The sequence below is a fragment of the Narcine bancroftii genome, chromosome 1, assembly GCF_036971445.1.
Source record: "Narcine bancroftii isolate sNarBan1 chromosome 1, sNarBan1.hap1, whole genome shotgun sequence".
NCBI classification, from domain to species: Eukaryota; Metazoa; Chordata; class Chondrichthyes; order Torpediniformes; family Narcinidae; genus Narcine; species Narcine bancroftii.
In genome coordinates, this window is record NC_091469.1 from 263,454,787 (window position 1) to 263,472,291 (window position 17,505).

A 17,505-nucleotide genomic window follows, 5' to 3' on the forward strand; every position below is an offset into this window, starting at 1 on the left:
AATAAAACTGTAAACTTCAAGTCCTGATTATAAAGGAAAAGATCTTTGAGATTGGATACCTGCTGAGCAGCTTCCCTTAGAGAACTCAATAGTCTATTATTGCATCCTGCAATCCCACAGTTCAAACAGCTCAGACACAGAAAATCAATAGTGGCCAAGGTCAAAATGGTCAGTACTCGAGATAAGGCCAACAATCTGGGTCAGTTCCAAAAGTTAAATTGCAGTTGCTGTTTTTCAGTTAAATTAAGAAAGCAGAGGCATTTCTCCACTGCACGACTTTCAATCCCCAAATACAACAATGCAAAGGTTCGAGAAAGGAAAATTCCTCCAGGCTCAAGGTATCAGTGAGATTCCATCAGTTCCCTGTTGGAGTATCATACCCACTGCATCACCTGAAGCAATTAACACTGATCATTGATTCCAGTTCTCTGGCCTCCCTGTCCACATGATAAAATAAATAGCACTGTTTTTATTTTGGTCTTGAACATGCTTTGAGCATTTGGTGATAACTAAATCTTTTTCATTTGTATGTCTGTACTGTGTTAGAGGGGAAAAAAAAGTCCAAAAGATGAGATAAACAAGAAAATCTGCAGATGCTGGGGTCTAGAGCAGTACATACAGAGCCTTCTATAATGTTTGGGACAAAGACACTTTTTTCCTCTACTCTCCACAGTTTTAAATTTGTAATCAAACAATTCACATGTGATTAAAGTGCACATTCCACATTTTATTCAAGGTTATTTGTATACATTTTGGTTTGACCATGTAGAAATTACAGCACTTTTTATACATAGTTTCCCCATTTCAGGGCACCATCATGTTTGGGACATTTGGATTCACAAGTGTTTGTGAGTACTCAGTTATGTTTAATTGATTCATTGGTGCAGGTATAAGAGAGCTAGGGTTGCTTCTAAGCTTTTGATCACCTTTGGATTCTGTCGTTGCCATTTATCAATGTGCAGTCTAGAGTTGTGCCAATGAACGTCAAAGAAGCCATTATGAGGCTGAAAAACAAAAATAAAACAGTAAGAGGCATGGTCCAAACCGAAGGATTATCAAAATCAACTGTTAGGAACATCATTAAGAAGAAAGAATGTGCTGATGAACTCAGTAATCACAAAGGGGCTAGTAGATCAAGGAAATCTTCTACTGCTGTTAACAAAAGAATTCTCATCATGAAAAAGAAAAATCCCAAAACACCTGTCCAACACATCAGAAAAACTCTTCACAAGGTGGGTGTGGATGTGTTAATGACTACTGTCCATAGAAGACTTCCTGAACAGACGCCTCACTGCAAGATGCAAACCACTTGTTAGCCACAGAAACAGGATGACCAGATTACAATTTGACAAGAAGTATTTAAAAGAGCTTGCAGAATTCTAGAAAAAAGGTCTTGTGGACAGATGAAAGCAAAATTAACCTGTATTAGAGTGTTGGCAAGAGCAAAGTGTAAAGGAACTGCCCAAGATCCAAAGTATACCAGCTCATCTGTGAAACATGGTGGAGGTGAAAGGGGGCGGGTGTTTAGGCCTGGGCATGTGTGGCTGCCACAGGTACCGGTGCACTCATCTTCATTGATGATATATGTGGTAAACCACTGTTGTGCTATAATTGGCTGCTGCCAGCTGGACCCGCTTCCCAAGACCAATCTAACCCATAGCCCTCTGCATGCTCCCCATTCCACTCTGCCTTGATCAGTCAATGAGGTTGATGGCTGCGCCAGTCTATGGTTAAGAAAAGCCTATCAGTCCATAGTTAATAAAAACCTATCAGTCTTTTGTGATTATTGATGGTGCATCACTTTTACTAACTCTAATGTTTCAAGAAAGATGGAACAGTTTTTAAAACCTGAGAAGCTCAACATCACCCCTCGATTGTCTGACGCCCTGAACATGTTCAAACTCTGGCTAAGCTGTTTTGAAGACTTACTGGCGGCAGCCGTGGATGTTATCACCATGGAAGCTAACTGCCTAAGGCTACTCTCCTAGCTAATCGGCTCCAAAATATTCCCGATGATCAGCAATGCCAGCTCGTACCCCCTGGCCATGGAGATTCTGATGGCCCAGTAGCACAGAAAAGGTAAATGAGGTCTACGCTAGGCATTTCCTGGCCTCCAGAAGGCAGTGACCTGGTGAGTCAAGCACCAAGTACCTGTGGGTCCACCAGAACCTATGCAGAGAGTGGGACTGTAAGGCTATGACAGCCGCCCAGAATGCTAAGGACCTCATCCTGAATGCTTATGTGGCTGGTACCTGCTCTGGGTACATAAGACAGAGACTCCTGGAACAAAAGGTACTTGATCTACAGAGGGTGGTTGAGCTGACAGAAACACTGGAGGTGGCCCTCTAAAACTTGGATGATTACTCAGTCTTAGTCACATCGAGAACCATTATCTTGGGATGGGGAATCGTCCCACACCGTAAGCATCTTGTCGCTAACACCATCCCACACCTCTAGTGACCTGACCTCGGCTGCCATTGCAAGTGATCACCCCAATTGCTACTTCTCTGGGCAGGGTAAGCACCTGAGGAAACAATGCCCTGTCAAGGAGGTGGTATGTGTTAAGTGCAGAAAAAAGGGACATTATGCCAAAGTTTGCTAGTCCAAACCATCTGTGAAACTGCAGTGCCATGTGCGGACAGTTGCCATTCTGGAGAGCACGATCGGCGGCATCTCTATGAACCAGTGACGCCATGTGCTGTCATGAGGACCACTATTTTGGACCACGCAGCAAATGCCATCTTCTCAGGCATACAACACCACAAGGGAACAGCAAGGGTGGCCATCTTGGGACCGTTAGCACTTATCGGATTCAGACAGCGAGTCAATACTGGCCTCCATCACCCGGAACAACATGAACTCGCCAGGTCCATGATGGACATTCAGGTAAACAGGAGCACTATGAACTGTTTATTCGATACCGGGAGAACAGAAAGTTTTATTCACCCCAATGCAACTAAGCACTTATCCCTTAAAGTGTAACCCGCCAAACACAAAATATCACTCACATCCAAATCACATATGGTAGCAATCCATGGGTCCTGCACAGTGACCCTGATCGTTGGAGGCATAGTTTACAAATATTTCAGACTACTCATCATGCCACAACTCTTATTAATGGGGCTGGACTTCCAGTGCCAATTTCAAAAAGTTGCATTGTAATTTGGCAGGTCCCATCCCCCCCTCACCATTTGCAATGAACAGTTCATAGATGGCCCTCTGCATGTGACCTCTGGCCTCTAGACTCTTATGGTCGACCCCCCACTGTTTGCCAACCTCACCCCCTGACTGCAAGCCAGTTGCCACCAGGAGTAGATGATACCATGCGCCAGACAAGGTGTTCATTAAGTTAGAGGTCCAGCGTTTGTTGGACGAGGGCATCATCGAGGCCAGCAGTAGCCCTTGGAGGCCCCAGGTGGTTGTGGTAAAGAACGGGAAAAGAATAGGATGGTCATAAATTATAGCCAGATAATCAATCAGTACACACAGCGTGATGCATACTTCCTTCCCCGCTTATCCGAAATGGTCAACCAGATGGCACAATATCGGGTATTCTTCACAATCGACCTGAAGTCAGTTCATCACCAGCCTCCCAATCCGCCTGGAGGGCCACCAGTTTACTGCATTCGAGGCTGATGGCTGCCTCTACCACTTCCTCCGAGTCCCTTTTGGTGTCACCAACAGGGACTCCATCTTCCAGCAGGAGATGGACCACATGGTGGACCACTGTAAGCTGCAGGCCACCTTCCCATACCTTGATAACATGACCATCTGCAGCCACGACCTGCAAGGTCACAATGCAAAACTCCGTAAGCTCCTCCAGGCAGAAAAATGCCTGAACCTTATTTATAACAAGGACAAATGTGTGTTTCAGACAGTATGACTAGCCATCCTTGGCTCCTGTTTCCTCCCACAGTTCAAAATGTCTAGGAGGTTGTTGGTTAATTGGGTGTAAATTGGGTGATACAGACTCATGGGGCTAAATGGCCTGTTATCATGCTAACTGTCTACATTTTTTAAAAATGAATAAAATCTTGAATGTGCACTTTAATCACGTGAATTGTTTAATTACAAATTTAAAACTGTGGAGCACAGGGACAAATAAAGGAAATCAAGTGTCTTTGTCCCAAACATTATGGAGGATGGAGAAACTCAGCAGGTCATGCAGCATTCATTGTAAGTAGAAGACAGTTGATGCTTCATACTCCTGGAGAAGGGTTCAAGCTCAAAACTGTCCTTTACTTGGAATGAATGCTGCAGCCTACTGAATTTCTCCAGCAAATTTGTGTATTGGGCCAGAATAGGAAGTGTAGGTGAGGGGGAGGTAAAAAAAAAACCAGGAGGAAATTCTGGGGAAAGGGAGCAGAAATTTTGAGAGGAGGAGAGAAACTGTGAAAGGATGCTATCACCTTTAGGGGGCATGACATTCACATTAGAGCCAGGGTATCCAATTGGCTCTGCAGAGCAGTTAGCAAAACAAAAAACCACAAATGAAACATTAGTGGTCCTTTAATGGGTGAATGATCCACTAACTCTGTTCATTTGTTCAGGTTTTTGGGATGGTACCTTAAGGAATGGACCATTTATTTTGATTTGTTCTATGTTTTTTTTTGTAAAAAAAAGTCAGATGGTTGATGTTTACCTCGATTATAGAAAAGTCAACTAAAACCATCCACCCATTACTGTTCAGTGCAAAGCCATGGGAACATGTTATAATGCCAATGAGAAAATCAAGACTAATGTGCTGTAATGACCATAGAACCATTCAAAGTGGCCCATGAGAAATGAGGTAGTATTGCAACCTTCCTGGGGGTAAGGAGCTGTACTGGTGTGGAGAACAGCAAGCATCAGTTCTAATCAAGCACAGACAATTCCATTGATGGGGCCTTCCTTGGCTTAAGAGTCCCATTCCTCAAACTCAAGCACAAATTGCAAGCCAACAATGAATTGTGGAGGGGTTGCAGCTCTGTCATCTTTTAAAGGAGATTTTTTTTTTAAATCTTTTCAAAGCAAGCGCAAGTCTTTACTTTCCAATCAGCTAACATTCAAGTAGAACAGCTTGGATTTTACTTCAATGCAGTTTGAAACAAATTAGTTGTAGCATTCATGCTTGCAAGACCTGTTCAGATACCTTATGCTTGATAAGGAATGTATAAAATGACTGATCTCATCATTATTACACTCAGTCACTCTGCAATAAACAGCTTGCTGTCTCTCGCTAGGTTTATGTCTCCAGTTTTGTGACAACTAATCATCTCACGCAAGGATCTGTCACATGTTGACAGAAACCAAATTCTAACTCTTGCATTTAACAGCTAGATAAACTCCTTTCTTCCAAACAATGAGGTTTCTTACATAGAACAGTGTACCACAGGAATGGGCCCTTCAACCTGAACATGATATCCAAACCAAACTAAAAAATCTCTGCTGTTTAGATATCCCTGCATTCCCTTCATGTTCATCTATATATCTAGAAGCCTCTTAACCATCTACTGCTGTCCCTGGCAGCCAGTTCCATATCCTGATGACAGGAAGGACCATTCTCCTTAGCAGCCAAGCACGACATTGGTTCTTGCTCGAAAGTTCCGGTAATTAGGCATTCTACCAAATTAATATGAATTTTTCCTCCAGAATCCTCATCTCACAGAGGCCCCCCCCGCCCCTCAATCTCCTTTACTTGCAGAGATTCATAGACATTTTGTAAAGACCAGAGCCTGAATGACTATAGATCAAAGGTGGCTTTCTCATTTCAGTGATCTGCATGGGAGAACATGGCTAGGCCCATTTTTTTTTGTTGGCAAGTGAAATCTCAAGTGTGGTGAAACCTGTTGCGTGCATGTGCAGAGACACACTCACGCTTAAAAGTGACCATTAGTACTGATTGCCACACTGGGTATAATTCCCATTCCCCCCACCCTTCACTGGAGGTTCATACAATCAGGATTCTGCAAACCTATTCTAATTTAAGATTCAGAAGAAATGGCAAAGCTCTTGAGCAATTGCTTCAAGCACAGCAGCTCTGCTCCCAGTTCGGCATCAAAGTGTAATCTGTTTTTATTATCAACTTCAGTTTTAATGACCTCAGTACCTAGTTAGTCAGGATGGATGAGTGATCAAACAATCTCATGTGGTCAAAGGACTAACCTGTTAGTCATGCAAATATCATTTTAGCTTTTCCCAAATGCGTTTAAAGAGCCATGTTTATGTGACACACACTGTGCATAACAGGTACTGCAGATTAACACAAGATAGCTTCATTAACTATTTCTGTGGTCAATCTGTCCAAGTGACATTCTAAACTCTGCACCTCACACTCGTGCAGTGATTGCTCCAATCACAGAACTTGCATTATCCCAGCCACACGATCACAGCTGCATCCCACAGAGACCCAGTGAGCACATGCAATGGTAGCTTGGTGGTTAAATTATTGAATTGTAGGGGCCTACACTAGTGACCCAGTACTTTGCAAAATTCCATTGATTCTAAAACATTTCTCTTCACTTGGAAGGTACCACATGTCCTGCCATTCCAGAGAGTGATGGAAAACAAGGGATCAAGGCTAATGTTTGTCAATGGTATGAAGCTGAATGGCAATGAGGAGAATTCGTAGGCACTGGAGATAAAATGCAAGGATGGGGACACGGTAGATGAAATATAATGTTAAAAAAAGTGAGGTTATTCACCTTAGTAGAAAGAATAGAAATGCTGCGTAATTCTCAGATGGACCAGCAGCATCTCTACTTCCTGCGAAGGCTGAGGAAAGTCCGCCTCCCACCCTCCAACCTCACTACATTCTACAGAAGATGTATTGAGAGCATTCTGAGCAACTGGATCATCGCCTGGTTTGGAAGCTGTACCGCAAGACCCTGCTAAGGGTAGTGAAGTCAGCGGAAAAGATCACTAGGGGCTCTCTTCCTACCATGAGGGACATCTACAACACTCGACACAGGCAAAAGCCAATAAACATTGTGAAGGACTCCGCACACCCCTCACGTAAACTGTTCTTCCTTCTGTCATCTGGGAGGAGGTACCGTAGCCACTCGGGCCCCTTATGTCCTTTTTTCTCCAAGCCAGCAGGCTCCTGAACTCCCAGAACATGTGTGGATAGTGTCCTGTGGACATTTACTGTATAAATATCTTAATGTGTTTAACTTTATTCTAACTTATATTTATATAAATATGCTCCGTGGTCCTGGAGAAATGCTACCTCGTCTTCACCGTGAAAGCACGGTATGAACGATAAATCAAGGTGACTTGACCGAGAATGAAAGGTGTTCATGTTTAGTAAGCAGGATATTCATATGCATTAATCCCACAAAACTCACATACAGATACACCAAACCATGAGAAACACAACACAAACAGTACACTGGCCTTTATTACAAGATGTGCAGGGTATAACAGAAGAAAGAAAAACAGAAAATTCCAGAGATACTTAGCAGTGTGCAAAAAAGAGCTGAGGCTTCATGTTCATGATCTTTCAGTAGAATTTTAATAGTCAGATCTCATGAAAGGTCAATGTTCTGATGAAACGCTAATTCTGTTCCTCACCCCAAAGACGTTGCTCAGTTTCCTCTTGATAAAGTGCTTCGACCTAAAACATTGACTGATTACTTCTCTCCATGGATGCCGCTGAACCTGCTGAGTTCATCCTGTTTACAGCAGGTAGAAAATTCTAGAATAAAATGCAAGCATCAGTCATGGCAACCATGAAAATACTGGATCATTATAAGAATTCCACTCTCCATGTCTGCACACATCTGCAGCCAGGTAATACCCAACTGTATAATTCACTCTCTCTGTGATGTTCATACAACTGGAACCTGCTCTGGGCCAAACAACTAAACCTTTCATTGGTTCAGTAGTCATGCACATGATAACTCAGTCTCAGATTTTCATACTTCTGTGACATTCAACAGTAACCCACACTGTTCCATTTAAAAAATTCCAGATGGAACTAGTTCTCACAACCACGACTGAGCAGCAAACATGATGTTGTCACACACGCACCTACAATTCACAATATCCCAATGATACTGAACAATCAACAAAAAAGAGACAGAAAATGCTTGTGGTCCATTTCCACGTGAAGAGACGATTTTTGTATCCTGGTGTTCTGATGGGTTAAAGGGTGTAAATGCTTCCCAGAGAACAACCAGTTGCATTCAGCGAGCCTGATCAATGTATGTGAATCTGACTAAATTCCTAAGGGGAACTGAAAGATAATAGAAGTCTGCCTAAGCTCAATCCAGGATTGTTTTCAACTGTTGAAACCCAAACCCAGAATGGACATTTTTTGGAGTCAACCCAAGTTTTTTAAAAAAAATTAGTTCCAGATTTTCAGTCAGAAAATATTAAGCTACCGGGATGACAATGACTCATTGGGGGAAAAAAAATACACTGCTTGAGATCTTTTAGAATTGGTTGGTTCAAGGTTTGATCTTTGACCTTGGCCAACAGGGGCACTGCAGTTTGCCTCAGTACTTCTCAACTACCCCATGCTGTTCTATGTATGTGAACGTGAAGAAAGAGATGCAGGATCTGTACCATGCAGTAGACTCTGTACTGGCTGGTTAAAACGGTAATTAGTGCTCTCCATGCTAACATTTAATAATGTCAAATGCCCATTTCATTCTGACAAAGGTAGCCCATCAAATCTCAGGTCACATCATCAGATAATAATTCACAGGCAGTTAACAGATTCCTTTTAAGGCAGCGCATCCTTATAATTCTTCTCATTTCTCAGAGACAGATTGATTTTATTGCAAACATACAGAGATGTAACACTCTTGAGGCATGCTCTGGGTTGCCAAGAAAGTATCAGCTCTCGAATGAAGTTTGTTTCTGTGAACGTTCAAAGTTTTGCCAGTGCTATCAGGCCCAGAGCAAAAGGGTTTAATTTGGAGACCTCGAGTTTGAATTAATTTGGTCACACTAGAGTTAATTCAGGTGATCAAGGGAAGGGCTGATGAGCAGGTGTGCCAAATACAATGGGACTAGCATTGCTTCTAATGGTGGGCACAGTAAAAATGGAATCTAAGAGCTATCAAAAAGTGGAAGACCATTCAAGTCAAAGAAGAGGGGTTGAGTAAGGTGGGAGCAGGTATCCTTTGAGAAAAAGGTATTTATGATGGCTAAGACATGGGGTTGGAATACTTGGCCAACAGACTGATTCAATGCTTGTTGTGACCAGAAAGCAGAATGGATTTAGTGACAAGAGAGGGAGAAGGGAACCTTTGCCACGGAGAGTTGTGCACGATCAAACCAATAGAAATGAAACCAAGCAATGGCATTTCTACTGGGTAAACAGCAGATAAATATTGAAGGGATACTGGTCGGGTGATGAGGGACTGTGTGGACCAACTGACTGAAGTCCTAGTGGACATTTTCAATATCTCATTCCAGCAGTACATTGTTCCTGCAGGTTTCAAGACAGCCATCACCATCTCGGTGCCCAAGAGAGCAGTGGCAGCAGTATTAAATTACTACGGTCTAGTGGCACTGACCTCCAGGATCACGAAGTGCTTTGAGCAACTGGTAATGGAGCACATCAAAGCGCACCTACCAGCAACAATGGACCCATTCCAGTCTGGCTATTGGCCAAACCAATCCAGTAGCCCTGTTCCTCCACTCTGACCTGACCCATCTAGAAAATTATGCCTCTAACATCAGGCCATTGTACATTGACTTCAGCTCGGCATTCAAGACAGAGGCTGGTGAATAATCTGTCCGCGCTGGAACTCAGTACCCCTCTCTGCAAATTAATCCAAGACCACAGTCTGTCCAGGTTGGCAGCAAAACCTCAAGTTCATCACACTGAGCACTGCCACACCTCAGGGGTACAAGCTCAGCCTTTGACTGTTTACATTGCTAACTCGCAACTGTACTGCAGTGGAATTATCGTTTGTGGATGGCTCAGGGGTAGATGGCCTCATCAGCAATAATAATGAGTCAACTTACAGAGAAAAGGTTGAGAGGCTTGCACAGTGGGGCAAGAGCAATAACATGAGTCTCAACATGGACAAGCCTAAGGAAATGATCGTGGACCAGGAGGATAAAGGACCCCTCCCCACTAATTATCAATGGTCCCATCATAGAGAGAGTGGTGAGCACCAAGTTCCTTGGCATCCATTTAAAGGACGACCTATTCTAGATCCACATCTCCTCATTAGTCAGGAAGGTGCAGCAGCGCCTACACTTCCTAAGGAGGTTGGTGAGGACAAGGCTACCAGCCACTATCCTAACAATGTTCTGCAGGAGCACAATGGAGTGTCTCTTGGTTGGCTGCATCATACACACAAAGCCACATGTATACCCAACGAAGCGAATGAGTAAATATACAAGCAAGTTCTGGGTTTCTAAAATTATTGCCCGCAGGATGAAGCTGTTTTCCAGCATACAGACCTGGTTTTTATGCTCCTATATCTCTTCCTTGAAGGTAGTGTCTCAAAGATATTTCAGGCTGGGTGGTATAGGGGTCCTCGAAGATCCTCTGAGCCCTCTTTAAGCACTGCTGCCTGAAGATATCATCAATAGAGAACCCAGTGATCTTTCTGCAGCCTTAATAACCCTCATATTAACCTCCAATCTGATGCTTTGCAGCCAAGGGGCAATGTTCATGTGTCGACAAACATCTGGGGGCAAACTGTATGTGAGCAATGGGAAAATATAATCAAATGTAGGCAAACAGAGGGAGCAAAAGCAGACAAGAAAAGGAAGTACCATGGGTTGCTGAAGGAAAATGAACTTTTGAATGCAAGTTTAATAACCCACTGAGTTACCATGGGAGAGATGAGTCTTGCCCATACGGTACCATTCCCCACAATTTCCCAGGAAAATGAAGAACACTGCAGGAATGTGGAAAACATTGTGATGAGAGCAAAGGTTAACATCTGCTGGCCAACAACAGGCAAAATATATTGATATATTCAACATTTAACTGCACAAAGAGAGAAAGATCTCCCTTTCCTAATACAGCCCACACTTTGGAATAAAGACTGATGAAGCGAAGCAAACAGAAGGGAAACTCTGCCTTGCCTGCACTAGAAGTTCTCAAGCTTCAAGAGACAAAAAAGGCAAGGTATTTTCGCCTTGTGGACTTAGTGCAAAACAAACCTGCAGAGAATGCAGTGCTCAGAGTCAGCTGTGATGTATTCAGCTTCCTATAATGACCCTGCTCATGAGGACCACATTCCCCAGCAGCTAGCTATACATTACCGCAACCCAACGTCGATCAAAATACATTGTGTGTGCTCGGCTCCCTTTCCCAATGTCACAGTTGATGAAGTAAAGTTGAGCTAAACAATTCAGCAATTATTATTGAAACTAAACATCACCTTTTATGCTCGGGCCTCTCCAATCTACATAGAGCATAATTCAGAACCAGTACTGATCAAAGCTGGGTGTGAGTACAAAAATCATCAAACCACAAAAGTGCAAGAGAAAAATCACTATCCCATCAACAGCTGCCTGCTACAATCCCTTTTATGTGTTTCCATTTATAACCTCTTTTAAAAGATACAATCTCTGTTGCAATGGCCATTTATGCCAAAACATTCCTTGTCGTAATTACTGAGTGGGGGAAAAAAATTCTGTGTTCTTCTCATGATAATCTTGAGTCCAAACTATCAACTAATTAATCTCAAGAAAGATTACCTCAACATTTTTGTCAATGAAGTTCAAAGATCTCTACTTGTATCTCCTGTATCCCTCTTCCCTTAGTCATGTCCATTCCAATGAGCTGCAACCTCTCCATCTTTGCATCTCTGAGCCCCTCCCAGGGTATATCCTTGACATAATGGATTGCCCACATCTACACACAAATACATCAAAGGGAATAGTGTGCAAATTCAAAATTATTCACAACTCAAAAGTGCTGGAGAAACTCCGCAGGTCACACGGCATCTACAGGGATCAAAGATAGTTAATCAACCTGGCTTGGACACTTCATCAAGGAATTACCAAAATCTTTGCTTTCTCAAGGCATTCCATGAGCTCCTGAGTTCCTCCAGACTTTTGTGCATTGAACTATTTTTAAATTTTTAAAATGTTTAATTTTTAAATTTAATTTTTTTAAATAATTTTTTTTAAAATTTAGAACTAGAGCACGGTAACAGATCATTTCATCCCACGAGTCTGTGCTGCCCAATTTACACCCCATTAACCTACAACCCCTCCCCAGTATGTTTTGAATGGTGGGAGGAAACCGGAGCCCCCGGAGAAAACCCACGCAGACACGGGGAGAACACACAAACTCCTTACAGACAGCACGGGATTCGAACCCTTGTCCGGTCCCAATCACTGGCGCTGTAAAGGCGTTGTGCTAACCACTATGTGAACACAGCATCTACAGACTTTAAGGTTTAACTTCAAAACCACAGGGTCACCCACTTCAATATTAAGTGGCACAGAGACAAAGTGATGCATTCATAAACACACATGGTAATTAAATATGGGAACAGGCTGTCTAAAAATAAGATCCTGAGAAGTATTTTCAGATTTCAGATTTATTGTCAGAGTACATGCATGACATTACATACAACCCTGAGATTCTTTATCCTGCGAACAATGCAGAATTACTCAATGTACATATGTAAAGAAACAATTTAACTATCCAATATATAGAGGGGGGGGGGGGAATCAATAAAGTGCAAAGAGTCCTTAAACGTTCCCTGACTGAGTTTGTCGTTGAGGAGTCTGTTGGTGGAGGGGTAGCAGCAATTCCTGAACTTGGTGGTGCGAGTCTTGTGGCACCTGTACCTCTTTCCTGATGGTAGTGAGGACAGAATGATGTGAATCCTTGATGATTGCTGCTGCTCTCTGACGGCAGCATTCTCTGTAGAGGTTCTCGATGGTGGGGAGGGTTTTGTCTGCGATGTCCTGGGCAGTGTCCACTACCTTTGGCAGGGCTTTACGAGGAAATGTAGTCGAGGTAGTTGTGGAAGTTAATAGGTTTGTAAACTAGGTCAGTGGAAAGCTCGTCTCCCAAGATGGAAGCAGAGAGATAAAGAAAAGGGAGAGTGTTGAGACAGATGGACCATGTGAATTTAAGATTGGGGTGGAAGTTGACAGCGAAGTGAAAGAAGTTGACGAGCTCATGACAGGTACATGAGGCAGCCCCAACATTGTCATCAATATAGCCTGTGCAGGTTTGCTCCCCAAAGCCCACAAACAGGCCAGCAAAGCTGGGACCCCAAGCAGATACTTATGGGTACTCCTTTGATGTGAAGGAAGTGAGATGAGTCAAAGGAGAAGTTATTAAGAATGAGCAAGTTCTGCCAGGTGAAGGAGGGTGGTGGTGGAGGGTGACTGTTGGAGTCTCATATCAAGAAAGAAAAGTACTTTGAGACCTTCTGTAGAAGTTTGCCAAGGTTTCCGTTAACATTCCGAATCTTGTAAACACCTGAGGAAGTAGAGGTGCTGACATGCTTTCTTCACATTGGCATTAATATGATGGGCCCAGGAAGGATCCTCCAAGATAGTGAACCCCGGGAATTTAAAGATGCTCACCCTATCCACCTCTGATCCAACGATCACTGGATTGTACAATTCTGGCTTTCCTTTCCTAAAGACTACAGTCAGCTCTTTGATCCCGGTGACATCGAGTGAGAAGTTGTTGTTAGTACACCAATCAGTTTTCAATCTCTCTCCTTTATGCTGACTCATCACCCCCCCTTTGTATGCAACGCACTACGTTGATATCAACAGCAAATTTGTATACGGTCTTGATGTCATACTGATCCACATAGACATAGGCGCAAAGCGAGTAGAGGGTAAGTACACAACCTATGATACCCCAGTGCTGACAGAGATTGTGGAAATGTTTTTGCCAATTTGCACTGACTGGTAAGGAAATCCAGGATCCAATTTCACAGTGGGGTATTGAAGCCCAGGTCTTGGATTTGCTGATCAGTTTTGAGGGGATGATGATGTTGAGAGCTGAAACTGTAGTCAAAAGCATCCTGATGTATGCATCTTTGCTGACCAGGGTTTTGAGAGAGCCAGCGAGATGGCATCTGCCGTAGACCTGTTGCATCATTAACTATAACCCACTTGGAGCAACATCTTCAGCCATTTGATGCTATTGTCTTTTGATAAACGTTCTAGAATTTGCATTGTCAGCTTGCTTGCATTATTCTTTACGATCAAATTAGGCAATTTTTGTGATCCTTTTTAGGCTTATAGACTGTGATGGATCCAAGTGCACCATGCAACACAACCTGAAGGGAAATACACACCATCACGTCCCAAAGTGTGAGCTTGCTGATAAAACGCCCATCTTCTATGTCAAATCAAGGATCCATTTTGAGACCTGATAGGGTAAACAGGCCAGAAAATGGAAAGAACCCAGGAGCATTAGCATTTGAAACTCTCCTATTCATCACTCTAAACGGACTGAAGACAAGAACACAGCTCAGTAAGTTTCCTATCCATTTTATAAACAATTCACTTTCCAGAGTATCATATTTTCCAACAAAGACACTACACTAACAGTGACATCTCTCCAGCATGCCTGTTAGGGAGTTGTACTACATCAAATTCTTCAAAAAGAATCGGAACATTGGCTCTGGAAATCGTACTATTTAATCAATACTGAAGCATCCCTAAAGACTGTTTCAAAGTTCCCAACCCCACCTTCAAATCACAACTGCAGCTATGCCAAGTCTAAATGTGTTGTAGCGACATATTTAATGTCACTAATTTATAGTAATATATGGAATTTTTTGCTGACACAAATCAAATCTAACTCACGGTATCATTGACTAAAATACTCCTTTCCCTTTAGAATCCTATCCTGCTCTGAACATTCATTTTCATCACAGTATACCTTAAAGTATACTATAAAGTACTGTGTATAGATAATTAACAGCTGCTTCACCCAAGGACACTTCAATTAGATCACTAAACATATGTTCTCATGACAGCATTCCTTAATAACACTGGACAACAACTTCAGTTCATAGTTACCATTGCCATCAGCTTTTCATTCTATGCTTATTTTACAACTTGAGCCAGTGCAGGAAATTGAACTCCCGCATCAAAAGTCTAGACTCCACACACTAATCCAGGAACATCCCCACTATCTATCTTCCAGCACCTTAAAGGAATCTGTATTTATGTCAATGCAAGTTTTCTTCCAGGCTTACAAATGCGGCCGGGCATGTCACCAATGGGCACATTAAGCATCTGATCTTATTCTAAAGCAAAAGAATATTCCTTTCAAAATTCGATTACTTGAAAACAAAAAAGTGTCATTTTCACATCCACACTGCTATTTAATTTCATGTAATGATAAGATTTCTACTTCCAAGTTAAAAGTTTAAATGCTGCATAGACTGGACAATGTTATTTCCAAAACAAGAATCACTGATTTATCAGCCTGTTTTGCAGTTGTTTCCCCACGATTGAATTGAGATAAAGTTCCTCCACAAACATTATGTTGTGACATTTATTGATATGAGTGGTTGTTTATTGGTTGAATCTGGCTGGAAATAATAACTGAGCCACTAAAATCTAGACTTTTTCCAGCAAGTAATCAGGTGGTGAGTTACATGAACTATTAATAAACTTTCTCTGGGTGAATCAGTCAGAACCAGAATGAGTTTTTGTAGCAAATTTATCGTTCATTTTAATTTAGAGCATGGCTAGTATTTTACTCCACTTCCTTTGTAACATACTTTAGGATCAAAGTGTTAGAAAATCATAAAAACCATAAAAAGCACAGAGACGGGTGCTTATTAATTCTGATCGTGATGTCAGTCTTCATGATCGAGTTTTTCCCCCACATTAGGCTTGTGTCCCTTGACACGTTTTCTATCTAAGGACTTTTTAAACTTCAGCTGGATCTGACACAACCACCTCCTATGGCAGCTTGTTGCAGATATTCACCACCCTGTCTTAAAAAAAAACAATTTAAATTTTCCCCCTCTAGTTCAAGACTCCCCTGCCCTGAGAAATTAATGTTTGACCAGTTATTCAATCTGTGTGTGCCCCTCATAATTTTCCAACACCAGCCTTCTATATTCCCATAACAATAAACTTATCCAGTACTATGATAATTCACTTTCCAAGCACCGTACATGCTGTTGTATAAGATGATTCGTGTCTAGAACAACCTTAGAACTTCCACCAAAAATGTGGGATTTGAGCGATACTCTTTGTATAAGACGATTCCAAATCTGTCACTTACTGTTGACCAGTGGATGCTGGTAAAAGCACATTTCAATATTTTAAATGACAAATTGCCAAGTAACGGTTTCAATTTTATTTGGATATTTTAGAAAGAAAGCACAATTGGCTCCAGTAACAAGCCGTTTAAAGCAGACAGTCGGACTGGGCAGATGAACCCTGTGGAGGAGTTCTGAGACTTCACAAGTTAACCAATAGGGTACATGCAAGATTACGTCGGGCCCAGCAGGAAGACTTTGCCATCAAGATAGACCCGGAGTATAGGGTAACCCCGATTTTAATGTGAAATTTTTATGCTTCGGGTTATCCTACGACAGCATACAATGTACTTGGAAATTTCAGCATCTGGCTCGCCAGGTAATCTTTGCTATGCTTCATTCCCAATCACTGGGGCCTCCATTCCCCCACACTCTTCCAACTCACCTGCTTCATTAGACAACACAAAAACAAGGGAACTAGAGTGATGAGATATGAACAAAAATTAAAATCCACTGATCTGACACCGTTAAAAGTCCCAGTTTTCTAGATTCTTGGAGTTTTACTGTAGTGTCTTCATTCTATTTTTCTATTTCCTTCATACTGCACATTGTGCAATTGCTCAAAATAAATTCCTGGACTTCAACTTTGCATTTTGTTGCAAACAAATCAAAATTTTGTTCCATTTCCTTTGCACCCCCAGAACATTTTCTTCCTCACCTCTGAACATGGAACGTGGCTTTGAGTCTTCTACTGCAATTCCAACTGCGGTAGCACACCATAATTCTGAACCACTTTCAATAATACCCTTGAGGGGCTGTCTCAAAATGACTGCTCCCTTCCCAAAAATGTGATGCTATTGGTAAATACTGAAATATTGAAATACTGACAAGCAAAGTTAGTGAACGAAAGCTCGGCCCAAATAATAGGTCTAAAGGAAGGGTGCATGAGTAAACTGGAGCTGAATATATGGAAAGTTCATTGAGTGACCTTTGCATCTCGGTGTAGCAATTTCAAATGATGGTAGCTCTGCCACAAGATGCAATGACAATATTGAAGCTCACCAGCTGTGCTTTTCCTCCAACCTACACAGTGGGTTTTGTAAGGGTGGCATGATTCAGTTTCAGGCTATTTCCTTACATTATCAGTCATCATAAAGGATACACAACACCTACCATCTCTGCATCATCACTAACGCACAGTAGCATCCTGACAAAAGGCCTAACAGTTAAAGGCATAAAAAGACATCATGCAGCCGGAATGGTATCGAGAGGGAAAACAAAAGAATCATTTGAACCTTAAGGAAGCATGACAAAAGTTAAAGTTCTGGCACTCACAAAC

The 17,505-nt window shown here is 42.1% G+C and overlaps 1 protein-coding gene and 1 long non-coding RNA gene across 4 annotated transcripts in view; both read right to left on the bottom strand.

Moving 5' to 3' along the window:
- LOC138742565 (protein phosphatase 1 regulatory subunit 12A-like) overlaps positions 1-17,505 on the bottom strand; it is a 194,292-nt gene that overhangs the window by 156,059 nt on the left and 20,728 nt on the right. The gene's annotated exons all lie outside the window — the stretch shown is intronic.
- On the bottom strand, positions 707-10,638 carry LOC138742584 (uncharacterized). The gene is made up of 3 exons (XR_011344274.1): positions 10,405-10,638; positions 7,552-7,675; positions 707-1,004 (listed from the first exon to the last, which is right to left on the bottom strand). It is a non-coding gene; the product is annotated as an uncharacterized lncRNA (long non-coding RNA).